Source organism: Triturus cristatus, chromosome 1_2 (assembly GCF_964204655.1).
Source record: "Triturus cristatus chromosome 1_2, aTriCri1.1, whole genome shotgun sequence".
Taxonomy (NCBI): domain Eukaryota; kingdom Metazoa; phylum Chordata; class Amphibia; order Caudata; family Salamandridae; genus Triturus; species Triturus cristatus.
Window position 1 is genome coordinate 717,092,205 of NC_140580.1, and position 17,653 is coordinate 717,109,857.

The 17,653-nt window shown below is 44.9% G+C and overlaps 1 long non-coding RNA gene across 1 annotated transcript; it reads left to right on the forward strand.

Annotated features, from left to right (window-relative positions):
- Positions 1-808: 808 nt before the first annotated feature.
- Positions 809-16,502, forward strand: LOC146867890 (uncharacterized). Its single transcript, XR_014962382.1, has 4 exons — positions 809-942; positions 9,574-9,719; positions 10,141-10,217; positions 15,925-16,502. It is a non-coding gene; the product is annotated as an uncharacterized LOC146867890 (long non-coding RNA).
- The last annotated feature ends 1,151 nt before the right edge of the window (positions 16,503-17,653 follow it).

Sequence of the window (17,653 nt, forward strand, 5' to 3'; positions counted from 1 at the left end):
AAATGCAATAGGTCTCGCATTTGAGAGAGATTAAGTTATTGACATTGTAAAGAACAATGCAGTTTCTTTAAATGTTTTAAAAACAAAAACATAAACAAAAATAATGTCATGAGCAATGCCAATAGCTCTAACTTTAACAATGCCGAGAACATTGCATTGTAAATGCTTGTTTAACTGGTCCTGTAGCAGATGCAACATCAGAATCGCTAGGCTCATCATACTGTACTCCTTGCTGACTCCTGTATGAAAACCTCAAAAGGAAATATCATTAGTGTCAGTCATTTGACTAGCCCCAATTTGTCCACGTCCAGTGTCATGCTTTTCCCAGATGCATCCTCTCCTCTTCAAAGGACATTATCGGTGATCAGTTAGTCCTGGTTAAACAGACGTTGCAGCATATAGTAGATCAAGTTCCAACATGTTGGCACCTTCATATGAGGGCTTTAACTGGTACTCTATTAGCATGCTGAATGATTCTGAACTGCTTACAGGCTTGAAAAGTATGACTGAAATGATGGGCCTGATTTAGATCTTGGTGGATCTGTTCCTGCTTTCGTTTTTCCAACGGTCTTCCTGCCGCCACGTTGGCAGTCTGCCTGCTGTATTTAGATGTTGGTGGGTCTATGGAGGGAAGACTGTAGGAGTTTCGCCATCTCCACTAGAATATTGCTCCTCTATCAATGGTGTCAGAGGCAGAAGCCGGTGTTGCAGGGAGGACCGCCAAGAATACTGCCTTCCTGACTATGCCGTCTTTCCGTTAAGACAAATGTGGTGCGAAAACCACCAAACTCAAGTTGGCTGAATGGAAGAAAAAGAAGTGAAACTTTTCTTTTTCCTGTTTCCCACTTCCGTTTCCATCTTGACCCCCATTGTCCAGGTCCTTCCTGTGCTGCTGCTACCTCACCATGATACTCAGCAACCCCATTATCGCCAGAAACTAAGGTAGGCTTTGGTGTCACTTGTCTCACTTTGAATTGTGTTTTCTCATTTGCTATTGTTAAATGTATTTTTACATTGCTCTCACATACAATTATTTTCTGTATCATGCATAAGTGTTCATCCTATACCTTACCATGGTAAAATGAACACACCTGTATTGACACTCAAAATGTTTTTGATTTTGTTGTGGTGGTTGAGAGTGTTGGGCTTGCAGTGCCTCTGGGTGTACATTCAATTGCGTGTGTTTGTTGTTAGTGTGCAATGCTACATGTAAAAATAAGGCATGATACATTACCTACATATACATTATGACACATTCACAACCTATGTGTAATAAGATAATGACGAGTAGTACTTACCTTCCTCCACAACACAATGGCAGAACTACATCAGGACTCCTCCGCCAGGACACTGCCAAAACACGGAAACATCTAAATTGTCTCAGCACAAGCCTACAGACCTGATGGCAACATAGTACTGTTAGCCAGTAGAGAAGACTGCCACCGCTTCGAGACCATGCCTATTGCTGAAACATCTAAATATGGTGGGTGACTGCTGTCAGCTCGACAGAGCACTTGGAACTGCTGCCACAGCAGGACGATGGTAGTCCAGCCAAGATCTAAATCAGGCCATATGTCTTGTTTTTTTCAGAAAGTCCTGCACAATCAAGTTGATACAATACGCCAAACACACAAGACCCTAAAATATCCACCATGTCACAAGTCCTTTATTAATTACTGCTATTGTCCGTGGCAACAAATCCAAATCTGATACTTCTGGGTTGAAGCCATTCAAACAACTTGCTGTATGGGATTTCTCCATGGTGAACTTCGCTAGTGTTTCATGCTGCCGAATGCCCTTAAAACTTTCATCAGTGCTGAGATCTGAGGATAGCTGTTTCCTAACTCACACAAAAGCGATCTAGTGTGCAGTGACACACATGTTATCAGTTGCTCGACATGTATCGAGCAACACGTTTATCATCAGGTGGATAGTCTACACAGTACTCTGCTGCATTGCTAGGCCAATCAATTGCAGCACATCATGCAGGCGATGAAACAACAACTCTGGCAAAATAGGTCTGGATGAGAACATTCCGTTTGTGGCAAATGGCGCCACAAATTCTAAAAATCCTACTTCTTCCACAAAAGAAAAGGAGGAGGATCAGCACTAAGATTTTAGCCAACATCTTGTTGTAGAAACTTGTTGTTGGGTGGTTGCATTCGTAGGGCCCCTCCTGCCTAAACATGCCCATAATAGTAGTTTGGATTTCTTTCTTTTGTAGTCCCACTGACACAAGTGACTTCCCAAGAGAAACAGGGGGCGGTAGAATCAATGTGCATCTTGGGCGAATCACCATATGTTGTGGTGTCTGCATCTGAGTCTTGTGCTACTTGGAGGATGTTGATGTGGGTGATGCTGGCACACTACAGGGAATATGGCTGATTTGAGTAATGCTGTAATTCGCCTCTTCCTCATGACCACCTTCTTTTTCTATCACTGTGGCTTGAGCTGCTTCCCCTCTCTCAGCACCACCACCAGCTGTCTTTTTAAGATGCTGCTCCCACTGTATTTCATGATTTTTTATTTCTGATGGGACGTTTGGTATCCAGTATCATAGTGCGAACCTGACTTACCTCGATGAACACTCGTGTGGCAAATGGAGCATGTTGAAATGTTATCGTCCTGCTTGCTAATCGTAAAGAAGTCTCAAAGTGGGGAGGATAACATTTTTTGTGTCCCTCTGCCAATGCCTGAAGAACTGGAAGTAGATGGGTGTGTCATTCGTCTCTCTGTAGGGTGGACTTCAACTGTGGAAGTGGTGAATGCAGGTCTCGGCAGTGGTGGAACCACACCCCTCTGAGCAGGTTGAATAGGAGGGGTCATCTCGGTGTCCTCTGAGCCATCCTTCATACTGACAACCACTGGTTTATTCTTGTCAAGTGTCCATGTCTGAAGTCATTGAATAAACACAATTGGATTGCCTGTTAGATTTACATTGGTTACAGAATAAGGATTATTGCATGCCAGAAGCATTGTTGCTTAATATTGTGGTACATGTCTGACAACGTTGATCACAGAAGAGGTTTAAGTGCTATCATTAAGCCCGGTGGTCTATTCCGCTACGCTTGCTGAGTTTGCGGAATTCGGGCACTCTGCAGTGGAGCACAAAGATCCTGAATTCTGCCATTTGGGCACGAAGCTAAGGTTTTTTTTCCATTTGCACGCTTAAGTTTTCTTTTGGTTCTCAACCGCGAGCCCCAAGAGTTTCTTGCGAGACCGCACAAGACTTCTCTCAATGCTAGCAAGCTCCCACTAGACTTTGAGCTCTCTCGCACGGCTTCCGGTCTTGATAGTGCTAATCTAGTATTATTCTTAGGTCTGATAGTGATCGCAAATGGAGCAGTCGAGCAACTTTTTTGCTGGTGATGCAGCTGAGAAGCATTTGGATGGGATTTTCTTCTCAAACTGGCAGTTGGAGTTGTTTTTTCTGTGTGACAAGCAATTATTTTTAAACTTTTTTTTCAAACAGGAAGGAAGTGCCCCAGAGACTCCATATTCCTGTTCCTGTACAGCAGGCTCCTCCGAGTGCTTTGTCCCTCACCTGATCACTTTTTATTGGGATTTGGATCTGGAAGTATCACTCTCCTTGCATGGTGCATACATATGCCATTAGAAATCAGGACTTTGTATTTGAGATTTCACAAGTAAGTTAAAAAACTGGTATATAAGGGTGTTTTGTTTGATTGGGGGCATGCACCTGGATTTATTTGTACTTTCACTTGATTTTTACAATGTGTTGTGGTGTGTGTCCTGCAGTTTCAGTAGGGGCCTAGTTATTTTTTTGCATTTAATCTTTCTTCTTTTGTAAAGGAAAAATGCTGCATATTTTACTGTATTTTCTCCACGTTTAAAAAAAAAATGCTATATTTATTTACTTCACTGTGTGGCCTAGTCTGCCAATAGGACTTCCAGCCAGTAGGCTCTGTACTAGTCATGGGTGCATGAAACAAATGTTTTTGTGGTGGCTGTTGAATGTAAACATCATTTAGTTCATGGATGGCATTGGATTAAAATACAAAATGTGTTTTTTATTTTTCCTGCAAACAGTGTATAGGTAGGGTAATGCCTTTGGAGGATGTGTCTTGTTGCAAAAAAGTTTAGCCCTGTTAATTTTTTTTTGATATTGCTGAATTCATGTTGTGTTCTCTGTGTTACCATGCCTCCTTTGTCTGGCCAGTGTGTGAGTGTGTGTGCCATAGGTTACCATTTGTCTTTGTTTCCTACACTATGTGGCCAGGGGCCATTCTGTATAGTCAATTTTCATAGGCCTGCATGTGTTGTTTGTTTTCCAGGCCTCCTACTTGTGTTGTGACATATGGCTGGTGGCCATTTTGTGTAGCCAGCCAGTGTTCTTTTGCCATAGGTCTGCATGTCTTCTTTGTTTGTGGCCATGCCTTCTTGCTCAGTGTTAGTTTTTGTTGAGGACAATGTGGCATTGGCTGGCAGCCATTTTGTGCGTCCAAGCCGTCCAGCCAGTGTGGCCCTTAGGCATAGGCTTGCATGGATGGATGAGAAAAATTGCAGTTTAATAAATTAATATGCTTGTGGATAGTTTCACTTATCTTTAAATTTTTTATTTAAATTTTTTAATTGTAGTTTTAAATTTTTTTAAATTGTTTCATTTTATTTTTTTATTTACATTTTTCAATGTATTTTTTTTATTTTGATTCAATTTTATTTCCATTTTTCAAACATCTGGCATCAATCTCATGACTGCTATAGGTGCATTGAAGAAAAGCATTCATTGTCTAAGGATTATTCCATTGTCACCTGCGCCTCCCTCAATGCCACATCCCAACGTGATGCACATAAAGCAAAAGTTACAAATGTATGTTGTTGTTGTTGCTCTTTCTGATCCTTCCTGAGTGTACCGCACACAATGTAAGTTTATGTTGGTGTGGTTTTAAGAATAGATAGTTAGATTGTTTTGCTAATTATTTAAAACAACTTAAGTAACCACACTGAATAATATTGTTTGTTTGAACTACTATTTAAACTGCAACAATGCCACGTTTTACTGATGTTCTTCTTACAAGTTTACTTTTAGGTTCACAAGAGAAGAGACACCACCCACAGTACTGCCAGACAGAAGGCCTGTGTATGACGTGGCACATGACTGACTATGCAACACAGGCATCTCTTCAGCTTGTAAAGCTAAGGGCACGTGCTAACTGACAGCAACAAGATGGCCCCAAAAAAAGGTGCTGCCAAGAAAGTGGATAGTGGGGAGGAGAAGAAGCAGATTTCCAATACTGCTGTGGCAACTTGAGCCTTTTTCAGCAAAGTTGTGCCTGCTGTACGGGCCTCCAGCGAGCAAGCTGAGTGCAGCACTTCTGCATCAACAGAACCACCATGCCCAACCTAAGTCCAAGACAATGTATGTCAGTGAGGCAACCAGTGCAATCATGTTGATGCAGACGAGTAGTGATGATGAATAGGATTTGTCCCTTTTGCAAAGTAGTACGCAATTGTTTCAGGAAACAGAGCAATGTGGACAGCAGCCACAGCCAGCAATGGTACATTTGCCTGATGTTGGAGCAGAACAGGAGGTGGAGCTTCCTTCCAAGCAAGAAGTTGAACCTCCTCTTTTAGCATCATTGGCTCCCAGATCTCCCGCAAAGAAAAGGAAGGGTACTACTATACCACCTTCTCCAAGCACCAGTTCTGATGATGATGAGAGGGACCTGGAATGAACCCCTGCAGAGACCAGGACACAATAGGAAAGGCAAGGGAACAGAAAAGCTCCCAAAAGACTTAGACGTATGGAAGGGGATGATGAGGATGGCAACTATGAGGTAGTCATGGTGGAAGATGACACAGAGGAGTTTGACATTGCTATTCAACCTGCTCCTAGGTATGTGGCACAGGTAGCACCACTACCAGTTTCCATATTTGCATGCCCCAGCTAACACATGCACCAATCTCTGCCTCAGAAGAATCAGAGAGGAAATCGATGAAACGCCCACCTAACTCCAGTTATTCTTCAGGCATTGGTAGTGGCACAGTAAAAAAGTACTCCTCCCCAGTTTGGGACTTTTTTACGGTTAGAAAATCAGCCCTGTCCCCAGCAGTGCTCCAGCAGCTTTATCCACCTCAGCGACTTTACAGTTACACAAGAAGACTCAAAGTGAGTTGGAGACACCACAGCATACCGGGACTGCCCCACCACGATGCACATTGAGTCTACCACTTCGATCTACTACTCAAAAGATGCCTGTGTCAGTACCCCAATAAAAGAAGACAATACAGGATACTAATATGAGCATGTTTAGGCAGGAGGGGCCCTACGAGCGAAACCTCCCAACAACACATTTGTACAATGGGAAGCTGGCAAAAATGATAGCGCTGGACCTCCTCCCTTTTGCTTTTGTGGAAGGAGTGAGATTCTTAGAATCTGTAGCAGCCATCTGCCCAAAATGGAAGGTACCTATTTTGCCAGAGTTCCTGTTCCAGCGCTGTATCACGATGTGCTGCAGTTGTTTGGACAAGCTTTACCTCAAATTGTTGTTCACACTATCCACCTGACAACAGGCTTGTGGGCCAATTGTCAGGCGACTGATTACATGTCTTTTCTGCAGGGGTAAAGCAAAATATATTTTCTGGTTTTGGCCCTGAAAAGGTTTTAAGAGCATTCAGCGGCATGCAACAGTGGCTATGTTTGCAATGGAGAAATCACATACAGGTGTAAATCATGGAGGAATTTAACAGCAAGGTGTATGCATGGCTGCCACCCAGAAGCCTCAGAATTGGATTTGTTGCCACGGACAATGGTAGTTACATAGTCAAGGCCATGCCAGACAGAGGTTATTTCAGGGTCCTGTGTTTGGCCCATTGCATCAGTCTGGTGGTGCAAAACTTTCTCAAAAAGGAAGACATAGTCAGCAACATACTGACCACTTGCAGAAGAATCTGGACTAATTTCAGCTATTCTTTCAAAGCCCGGAAGCAGTTGTGCATTATTCAGCAAACTAATAGAGCACCAGTTAAAGCTCCGATACAGCAGGTGCCAACACATTGAACCCAACTTTTAACATGTTGGAATGTCTGTTGGACCAGTACAAATAGATCAATGACTATGTCATTCAGACATTAGGGGATGCAGTTGGGCAAGCTATGACCGGGGATGTGGACAAATGGGGCCTATTCAAAACCCTAACACAGATGCTGTCAGGAACTTAGGGGTAATCAGTTCCCTGAGAAAGAATTCATGTAAGAAGTGTAGGGCTGTGGTAAAACCCTCTTATGTTAACCTGTGGTATTGACGTGGAGGGATAAAATACCATTACAAGATGGCCGCCAAGTGTACCTTAGTATTTATATTCAGTTGTTAAGAGGCACGAAATCTCGTGAGAACCGAGAATTCAGGGTTCGTGCGTGCGCATTCCACTGCGCACTTCAATTTGCTTATTGTGAGGAGAAGCTCGTTTCTGAGACCCTCTTCCAGTTAACTCCATAGGGAAGAGCGTAAACTTAGTGAATTCCCAATTCGATCCAAGACTGAGGGTAGAGTTGTGCCCGTTTGCCCTAGTCTGGAAATCTCCCCTATTTTGTTTCCCCCACATGATACAAGGACTCCTGAAAGAAGAATTCGCTAGTGTATTCCCCTTCTACGAACTAAACTTGAATTCAGCACCAGTCCAGCATCGGAACCTTCATACTATCTGCCTGCACAGCTGAGCTCCGGTAGGCTTACCGTAGAGCATAGGTACTCACAAACATTCTCTCGGGCCAAATTTACAGTGTGGTTTGTGGCCGAGGGCCGCACAGGTGGGGGCGGGGTCAGTGGGGGAGGGGGGTGGGGCTAGAGCAAAAAAAAAACTGCGACCATGAGGTTGAACAAAGGCCCCTGCAGCGGACGCCTTCGTCCACTGAGCCACCAGACCTGGTATACACACATCTTTCTCTCTCTCTCTCTCTCTCTGTCTCCCTTCCTCTCTGTCTCCCTCCCTCTCTCTCCCTCCCTCCCTCTCTCTCTCTGTCTCCCTCCCTCTATCTATCTCTCTCTCTGTCTCCATCTGTCTCACTCACTGTCTGACTCCCTCTCTCTCGCTGTCTCCCTCCCTCTCTCTCCCCCTGTCTCCCTCTGTCTGTCTCCATCTGTCTCCCTTTGTCTGTCACCCTATGTCTCCCTCTCTCTATCTCCCTCTGTCTCCGTCCCTCTGTCTCCCTCTCTCTGTCTCTCTCTCTGTCTCCCTCCATCTCTCTCCCTCTGTCTCTCTCCCTCTGTCTCCCTCTCTCTCTGACTCCTTCTGTCTCCCTCCCTCCCTCTGTCTCCCTCTCACTCCCTCTGTCTCCCTCTCTGTCTCCCTCTCACTGTCTCCCTCTGTCTCCCTCTCTGTCTCCCTCCCTCTGTCACCCTCTGCGTCCCTCCGTTTCCCTTTCCCTCTCTGTCTCTCTGCCTCTTTGTCTCTGTCTGTCTCAGTCTCTGCCTCTATCTGTCTGTCTGTCCCTGTCTCTGTCTGTCTCTGTCTCCCTCTCTGTCTCTGCCTCCATCTGTCTTCCCCTGTCTTTGTGTCTCTCTGTCTCTGTCTCTATCTCTGTCTGTCTCTGTCTCCCTCCCTCCCTCTCTCTCTATCTCCCTCTCTCTCCCTCCCTCTCTCTCCCTCTCTCTCTGTCTCCCTCTGTCTCACTCACTCTGTCTCCCTCTCTGTCTCCCTCTCTGACTCCCTTCCTCTCTCTCCCTCCCTCCGTCTGTCTCCCTCCCTCTGCGTCCCTCTCTCTGTTGCCCTCCTCCCTATGTCTGTCTCCCTCTATCTCCCTCTGTCTGTCTCCCTTTCTCTGTCTGTCGCCCTCTGTCTCCCTCACTCTGTCTTCCTCTGTCTCCGTCCCTCTGTCTCTCTCCCTCTGTCTCCCTCCCTCTCTCTCCCTCTGTCTGTCTCCCTCTGTCTCTCTCCCTCCCTCTCTCTCTCTCTGTCTCCCTCTCTCTGTCTCCCTCCCTCTGTCTGCTCTCTCTCCCTCCCGCTGTCTCCCGCCCTGTCTACCTCTCTCTCTGTCTCCCTTTGTCTCCCACTCCCTCTGTCTCCCTCTCTCTCTGTCTCCCTCCCTCTGTCTCCGTCTGTCTCCCTCCCTCTGTCTCCCTCTCTCCCTCCCTCTGTCAGTCTCCCTTCCTCTGTTTGTCTCCCTCCCTCTGTTGCCCTCCTCCCTCTGTCTGTCTCCCTCCCTCTGTCTGTCGCCCTCTGTCTCCCTCTCTCTCTCTCTCTCCCTCCGTCTGTCTCTGTCTCCCTCCCTCTGTCTCCCTCCCCGTCTCCCGCCCTCTATCTCCCACCCTCTGTCTTCCTCCCTCTATCTCCCTCTGTCTGTCTCCATCTGTCACCTCACCCCGCGTGTGGCAGCCCGGGCTGAGACAGCTTCCCGGGCAATCACACAGCTGCACCGAGTACTTTACAGGTCTTTAAAAGACCATTTACTAGTTAATGAGGCTATGTTGTCTTTCACCTCTTCTTTGCGCCCCTGCATCTCCACTCTGACTATTGCTGGAATCGCCCGGCCCCCATAGAGCAGAGTGTCTTGGAGTCTGCGCTGCTGCGGCGGTGTTTGCTGACACTCTTTAATTTTTTTTTTAAAACACAGGTACAATGTCTGCAAGGTCCGCGGCCCGCCAAGGAAGGCTTGCCGGGCTGCTGGCGGCCCGTGGGCCGTACTATGAGTACCCGTGCTGTAGACCATCAGAGTGCGGGGACTCAAGTGAGCAAAAGTACTGAATCTTCTGACTACAAGTAAGCATAATAAAACTACATATTCAGCAGCGCTGCTTAAAGCGCACAGGCTTCATTTACCTTGCCAACCCAGCGTTCCTTCCTATTTCTGTCCTCCCTCTTCTTCCTCCCTTGACCCTTTTTGCGCGTTCTCCTCCTTGAAGCTGTGCCATGGAAATCGTCTGGAGTCACAAACTGTATCTACAGTGAAGTTTCCTAACAAGAGAGAGAGAAAGGACTCCACCAAGTTTAGGGAATTCTCTCACACAGAACAATTCATTACCCAAACGGTGTTACTACATTGAGATATATATATATATATGTATGTATTGCAAGAACAAACTTATTTCCAACAGGTAGGAATAAGTCCATGTTTAGTAGTATAGAGCAATAGGGAGGATAGGAAGGCTAACTTTGACATTGTTTCTTTTCTGTGTATTAGGTTCCATCAGTCAGTCCTATCTTGCAGATGCTACCAACAGATGAATAGAAGAGGAGCAAGTGCTTAAGCTGAACCTGGTAGGTGGGGGAAGTAGAAATGTATTGAGAGAGTAGAGAGGAAAGGTTAGTGAGTCTTTACCAAAAATCTCTCCCTCTGTGCATTAGGAATTCCAGAACTGCCAGTCCAGGTAGAAGAAGACGAAGCCCTGTTCAGTGCGGGTGTCTCTTCTCTGTCCCAATTCCCATTTCCCCCTTCCTAGAGCAGTTGCTTTAGGCAGTGTGTTCTGGGGAGTGGGCATTGGGAAAAAAAGAGCGTTCTGCCTTTGTGGAGATTACGGCATCTTGACAGATTGAAGTGCCCACGATTTTTCTCCACCTGGGCAGAATGGCGGAAGGTCTTAGTTTGAAGTCACTTGGAGAAATGTTGGAAGGGATACAGAGAGAATTAGGAGCAGTTAGAGAGGTGTATAAAAGTCTGAAGCAAGATATTTTAGCTTCTCGTCAGGAAACTATGTTGTTGGCACAGAGAGTTAGCAAAATAACTATTGGAACTTCCCCCCGTCTCAGACTACAGCTAGTGGCTCCATACCCCAACTCCCCCCACGCACTGTAGCCCAAGTAGTGCATTCTGTTTCCTCTCTTATTCCTTTGGCTGCCCCAGAAAGGTTCAGTGGGGATCCACAGAAAGCACAACTGTTCCTTACGCAATGCTCGTTACATTATATGTGTCGTCCTACTCTTTTCCCTGATGCTCAGTCCAGAGTATCTTTCATTTTGTCCTCCCTCAGCGGGGACGCAGCCAATGTGGCTATGCCTTTAGTTACCCGAGATGACCCCTTTTTGTATGAGTTTGAAAGATTCAAAACTGAATTCTTGAGGATCTTTGACAGGAGAAAGATTTACCAGGCCACAGACAATGAGTTATTAGAACGGCGTCAGGGAACTAAAGACCTAGTCACGTATCTGACGCAGTTTAATAAATTGTTAGTGGAGACCAACAGGCCAGAAGAGAAAAGAGCTGCTCTATTCTATCGGGGATTGCGGGATGAAATCAAGGACACCTTGGCTCAGATTCCTAATCGTTCCACAGACTTCTCTGAATTAGTGGACCTAATTTTGGAGATTGACTTTCGTAGTTCAGAACGAAAGGGAGAAAAGAAGTTGAGAGAAGTAAAATGGAATTTTCCACGATTTGACAGGATCAAACCTTAAGGGAGCAAGACTCCTGGATCTGGTGCGGAGAGCGTACTTATGCAGATTGATTCGGTAAGAGGCCCTTTGAGTAAAGACGAAAGAGAGCAAAGAAGATTGAGGAAATTATGTACGTATTTCGGGGGAGCCGGACATTTTGTGAAGGAATTTTCTAAGAGGCCCAAAGGAACCACTTCGGGAAACGCTCAAAGCCATCTGTAGGCAGAGTCGCTCAGATGGCGGAAATTGAGAAAAAGACACCAGACGCTCATCATTTAATGAATACCCATCAGACTTAAGCCCCTCATCTGATCCTACAAATGACCCTTAAATTTCGAAATCAAGATATTACAGGAGTGGCTATAAAGATAGACTCTGGTGCCACAGGCAACTTCAGCGACATTAAGTATGCCAAGAACATTGGGGTTCAGGCTATACTCAAGGAAAGAAAAAAAACAGTTTGGGCAGTGGATGGGACAAATCTCTTTTATGGCCCTATCACACAGAATCAATGGAACTAATTCAATCTAACGGTCATAGAGAGCTCATTCATTTCAACCTTATTGATGCTCCACAATTTCAGATAATGTTGGGGCTTCCTTGACTTTCCATGCATAACCCAACAATCGACTGGGAGAACCGGACTGTTTGACATGATCTCTCAATTCTGTTCATAACATTGCTTCACACCAGAAAATGAACTGAAGGAACCGTCCATGGCCTCTTTGTTGTCTCATGGAGGAGAGGCTATAGGTGTGATCGACACCCTAGAACTTCCCACTGAGTACTAAGAATACAAGGAGGTGTTTTGTGAGAAGGAAGCGGAAAAGTTGCCCATCGACTTGGAACCCGGAGCAGTTCTGCCTTGCAGCAGGGTTTATGCTTTAACTGAAGCCGAAAACAGTCATCTAAAAGAATATCTAGACCGTTATTTAGCTAATGGATCCATCAGACCATCGCAGTCTCCGGTCTCCTCTCTGTTATTCTTCATACCAAAGAAGGAAGGTTCCTTGAGAACGTGCATTGACTATCACGCCATCAATTGGGTCACGGTCAAAAAACGTTATCCGTTGCCTTTGATTTCCGTTCTTTTGGATCCAATAAAGGATGCCCAGATCTTCACAAAATTAGACTTTCGAGGAGCTTATCACCTCATTCGGATGAAAGAAGGTCATGAATGGAAGAGTGCTTTTAGGACAAAATATGGGCTCTTTGAATATCCCTTTGGCCTCTGCAACGCCCCAGCGGCCTTTCAACATTTCATAAATGACATCATGGGAGATTTGGTGGACAAGATAATGGTAATTTTTCCGGACCATATCTTGATTTTCTCAAAAGATCCCTGAGAACATCCTGAGCACGTCAAGTTGGTCCTCGAAAAGCTCCGTCTCCACCAGCTCTACGTAAAACTGGAAAAATGTGCCTTCAGAATACGAACTGTGGAGTTTTTGGGATTCGTTTTGTCCCCCGAAGGTATCACAATGGATGTGAAAAAGGTGGAATCAGTGGTCAAATGGCCATCTCCCAGGGATGTGAAAGAGGTTCAGCGATTTCATGGTTTCGCTAATTTTTATCGCCAATTTATCTCTGGATTTTCTCAGAAGATTGTTCCAATCACAAGGTTCCTTAAAAAAGGAATACAATTTCAGTGGTCTGAAGAAGCCGAACAAGCTTTTGAAGATCTGGAGAAGAGTTTTACTTCCGCTCCAATTCTCATGCATGCCGATCTTGCAGAACCTTTCTTTTTGGAAGCCGACGCTTCAGATCAAGGGATTGGAGGAGTATTGTCTCAGCACCACAAGTCCACTGGACACTTACATCGTGTGGCTTATCGATCCAGGAAATTGAATCCTGCAGAGATCAATTATACGATTGCAGAGAAGGAATTGTTGGCGGTGAAAGATGCCTTTGAAGAATGGAGGCACAATCTACTTGGAGCAAGGCATACGATAACAGTGTTCACTGATCACAAGAATCTACAGTTTTTAAAATCCACCAAGACCTTGACACTTTGACAGCTGCGCTGGTCCCTTTACTTTGCGGACTTTGATTTTGTAATAACTTATCGTCCTGGAAGTAAAAATGGGAAAGCAGACGCTTTATCTCGAATTCAAACTGAGTCTATAGAACACTCCATTGATCCTCAACCCATCATTCCAGAATCGAAGATTATCTGTGCGCTTTCCTTATCTAATTTCCAAGACGAAGTTGGGAAACACATGTCGGCTGAGGAAATGACTGAATGGGCAAATGGTGAGGAAGGACAAAATATATTAGAATCTTTACTCTATCATCACGGGGCATTGTACCTTCCCACCAAGGAAATTCAAGAGAAAGCATTGAGAGATTGCCACGACCAACCTCTAGCTGGGCACAAAGGAATCCTTAAGACCCTAAATTTGGTTCAACGTTACTTTTGGTTGCCGGGTATGAGTTCTCATGTCAAACAATATGTGGAATCTTGTGAACTCTGTGCTTGTGGGAAACACAGTAGACAGGTTCCTCAGGGGTTATTACAGCCGTTACCCACCCCAAATCATCCCTGGCATACAGTAATGTTAGACTTAATTGTAGATCTTCCTTTGAGCCGGGGTTACCACACAGTGTTAGTACTAGTGGACACTTTCACTAAGATGAGTCATTTTGTTCCCTTGAAAGGGGTCCCTACAGCTAAAGAGCTAGCTAGACAATTCAGTGAAAGTATTGTGAAGATACATGGAGTGCCTAAGATCTTGGTCTCCGACAGAGGTCCCCAATTTGTGTGCCATTTCTGGAAAGCCTTTATACAAGGTTGGGTGTGGAAGTCAGACATTCGACTAGTTACCATCCTAGACAGATGGTCAGACTGAGAGGGTGAATCAAGAGTTGGAACAACACCTTCGGCTGTTCCTTTTGGATCAGGATGGTGAATGGACTGATTTGTTGTGGGTGGCAGAGTTCGCACATAATAATGCCAAGAATGTTTCCACTGGTTGCTCTCCATTCTTTTTAAATTATGGATGACACCCAAACCCATTTATTTGCCAAGGAGATTTTGGGGTGCCTGCTGTTAGAGATCATTTGAAGGATTTGTCCTCTGTCCTTAAGTCAGCTGAAATTAACTTGTCAAAGGCTAAGAAGATTTATAAGAAACAGGCAGATCAGCATCGGAAGTCAGCACCCGCATATCAGACAGGGGATTTAGTATGGCTGTCCACTCGTCACCTTCGTTTAAAAGGTAATAGGAAGTTCCAACCTCATTTTGTAGGCCCATACTCCATAGAACAAGAACTAGGCCCAGTGACAGTTAGACTAAGACTCCCCTCTAACTTAGGCATTCACCCAGTTTTCCATGTGTCCCTACTCAAGAAAACAGCACCCAACATCTGTTTAGAAAGACCTCCACCCCCTTTGAGGATAGACGGACATTCAGAGTTTGAAGTGAAAGGGATCCTAGATGGAAAAATAATCAGAGGAAGGCTATTCTATTTAGTGGACTGGAAGGGTTTTGGCCCTGAGGAGAGATCTTGGGAACCAGCTGAACATGTCCATGCTCCCCAGCTCACTAAATGCTTCCATTTACAGCATCCTCTCAAACCAAGACCGATGAATCGGTCATTGAGAGGGGGTACTGTCAGGAACTTAGGGGTAATCAGTTCCCTGAGAAAGAATTCATGTAAGAAGTGTAGGATTGTGGTTAAACCTTCTTGTGTTAACCTGTGGTATTGACGTGGAGGGATAAAACACCATTACAAGATGTCCGCCAAGTGTACCTTAGTATTTACATTTAGTTGTTAAGAGGCACAAAATCTTTTGAGAACCGAGAATTCGAGGTTCGTGCGTGCGCATTCCACTGCGCACTTCAATTTGCTTATCGGGAGAAGAAGCTTATTTCTGAGACCCTCTTCCAGTTAATTCCATAGGGAAGAGCGTAAACTTAGTGAATTCCCAGTTCATTCCAAGACTGAGGTTTGTCCTTGTCTGGAAATCTTCCCTATTTCGTTTCCCCCACATGATACAAGGACTCCTGAAAGAAGAATTTGCAAGTGTATTCCCCTTCTACGAACTAAACTCGAATTCAGCATCAGTCCAGCGTAGGAGCCTTCATACTATCTGCCTGCACAGCTGAGCTCCGGTAGGCTTATCAAGGAGCATCAGAGTGCGGGGACTCAAGAGAGCAAAAGTACTGAATCTTCAGACTACAAGTAAGCATAATAAAACTACATATTCAGCAGCTCTGCTTAAAGCGCACAGGCTTCCTTTACCTTGCCTACCCAGCGTTCCTTCCTATTTCTGTCCTCCCTATTCTTCCTCCCTTGACCCTTTTTGCGCGTTCCCCTCCTTGAAGCTGTGCCATGGAAATCGTCTGGAGTCACAAACTGTATCTACTGTGAAGTTTCCTAACAAGAGAGAAAGAAGGACTCCACCAAGTTTAGGGAATACTCTCACACAGAACAATTCATTACCCAAACAGTGTTACTACATTGAGATATATATACATATTGCAAGAGCAAACTTATTTCCAACAGTTCAGAATAAGTCCATGTTTAGTAGTTTAGAGCAATAGGGAGGATAGGAAGGCTAACTTTGACATTGTTTCTTTTCTGTGTATTAGGCTCCATCAGCCAGACATATCTTGCTGACACTACCAACAGATGAATAGAAGAGGAGCAAGTGCTTAAGCTGAACCTGGTAGGAGGGGGAAAGTAGAAATGTAGTGAGAGAGTAGAAAGGAAAGGTTAGTGAGACTTTACCAAAAATCTCTCCCTCTGTGCATTAGGAATTCCAGAACTGCCAGTCCAGGTAGAAGAAGAAGAAGCCCAGTTCAGCACGAGTGTCTCTTCTCTGTCCCAATCCCCCTTTTCCCCTTCCTAGAGCAGTTCCTTTAGGCAGTGTGTTCTGGGGAGTGGGCTTTGGGGAAAAGCAGCGTTCTGCCTCCGTGGAGATCACAAACAGATGTTATTCCCTTTTGAGGTTTTCACATGGGAAGTTAGCAAGGAGGACAGTACAATGGGCCAAGCTATCCAGTTGTTGCATCTCCTACAAGACCAGGTAAAGACGGTGTCTGAAAGTTCGCCCCCCTTGGTGTGAATAACAACAAAGTAGCGCATGCCTTGGTTGAGACCTTAGTCCTTTGCATGGCTTGTAATACAAGGCTGCAACATGAAATTATCACATTATTCAATCCACGGTACAAAAAATTAAAATCATTTTCATTCCTTTTTCTGAAGGGGATTTTTTAAAATACAAGAGTTGGATTGTAGAGCAAGCCAAAGACTTGGAAGACGAACAGCTGGAACTTCGAGCCCCGCCCTGCAGTTCTGGGGTGCTGCCTTCAACTTCCACAGAGGCAGTCTTCTCTCACAGCAGCCTACAACACCATTAACCAGAACACTGGCAACAATTGCAACAGAAGGACCATTCCCAACCTCTGCATTGTATTGGTTTCAATTGGCAGGGCTCTAGTCCAGTGCAGAGGCGATGACAAAACAGGTTGAGCAAGTGGTAGCACCAATGACCATCCACAGGATGTTCCAGGAGTATCTGGTTAATCCAAAAGAGGTCTCTGTGGATCAAAATCCATTGGTGTATTGGTATGGGACGATGTGCCAATGGCCAGAGCTCAGAAGGCAGGCAATAAAGTATCTGGCTTGTGCCGTCAGCAATGTGTCTGCTGAACGTGTGTTAAGTGCAGCTTGTGTGGTTGTTTATAGCGAGAAGGAACAGTATCTTGCCTCAAAACGTGGAAAGATTGACTATGATCAAAATACCACACAATTACACCTTTCCTGAAACAGCAGCACAGGAGGGGTGGAGGGTGATGGGTCCAAAATGTAATCAAATGTGAACCACCTGAGTTTGAGGACAGACTCTGCTTCCGGACTAAGTATGCTAGTGCTCCCATATAACTTTTAATTTTTTTCATGTTGAATTTAGTTCTTTCTTTGCAAAAAAAAAGTAGCTAGAGGAATATTCCTATTTTTGTGTCAGATTTATGCTGCTCCACCTTTTTCCTAATCATATATATTGCCGGTTTGTAGTTGCCCAGTGTGCATTAAAGAAGCCTCCACAATTCCTTCATGACATTGGGGACAATGCCTGCCCCCCTCGCATGCCTATTGCCCAATGCCTATCCCTTTTTGCATCACATAGCACTAGAATGGCTGCCCCATAAATCATTTATTATCTGCAAGACTGCCTGTCAATATCAAATTTCAATGTGTTGCCTGCATCAAAGATGATTGAATACCTATTTCCAAAGCTATTCATGCTTGGTTTGGAAGAGGTAACTTCAACTATTGCCACAGTTGAGTGATGATGATGATTGACGATTAATGTGGTGG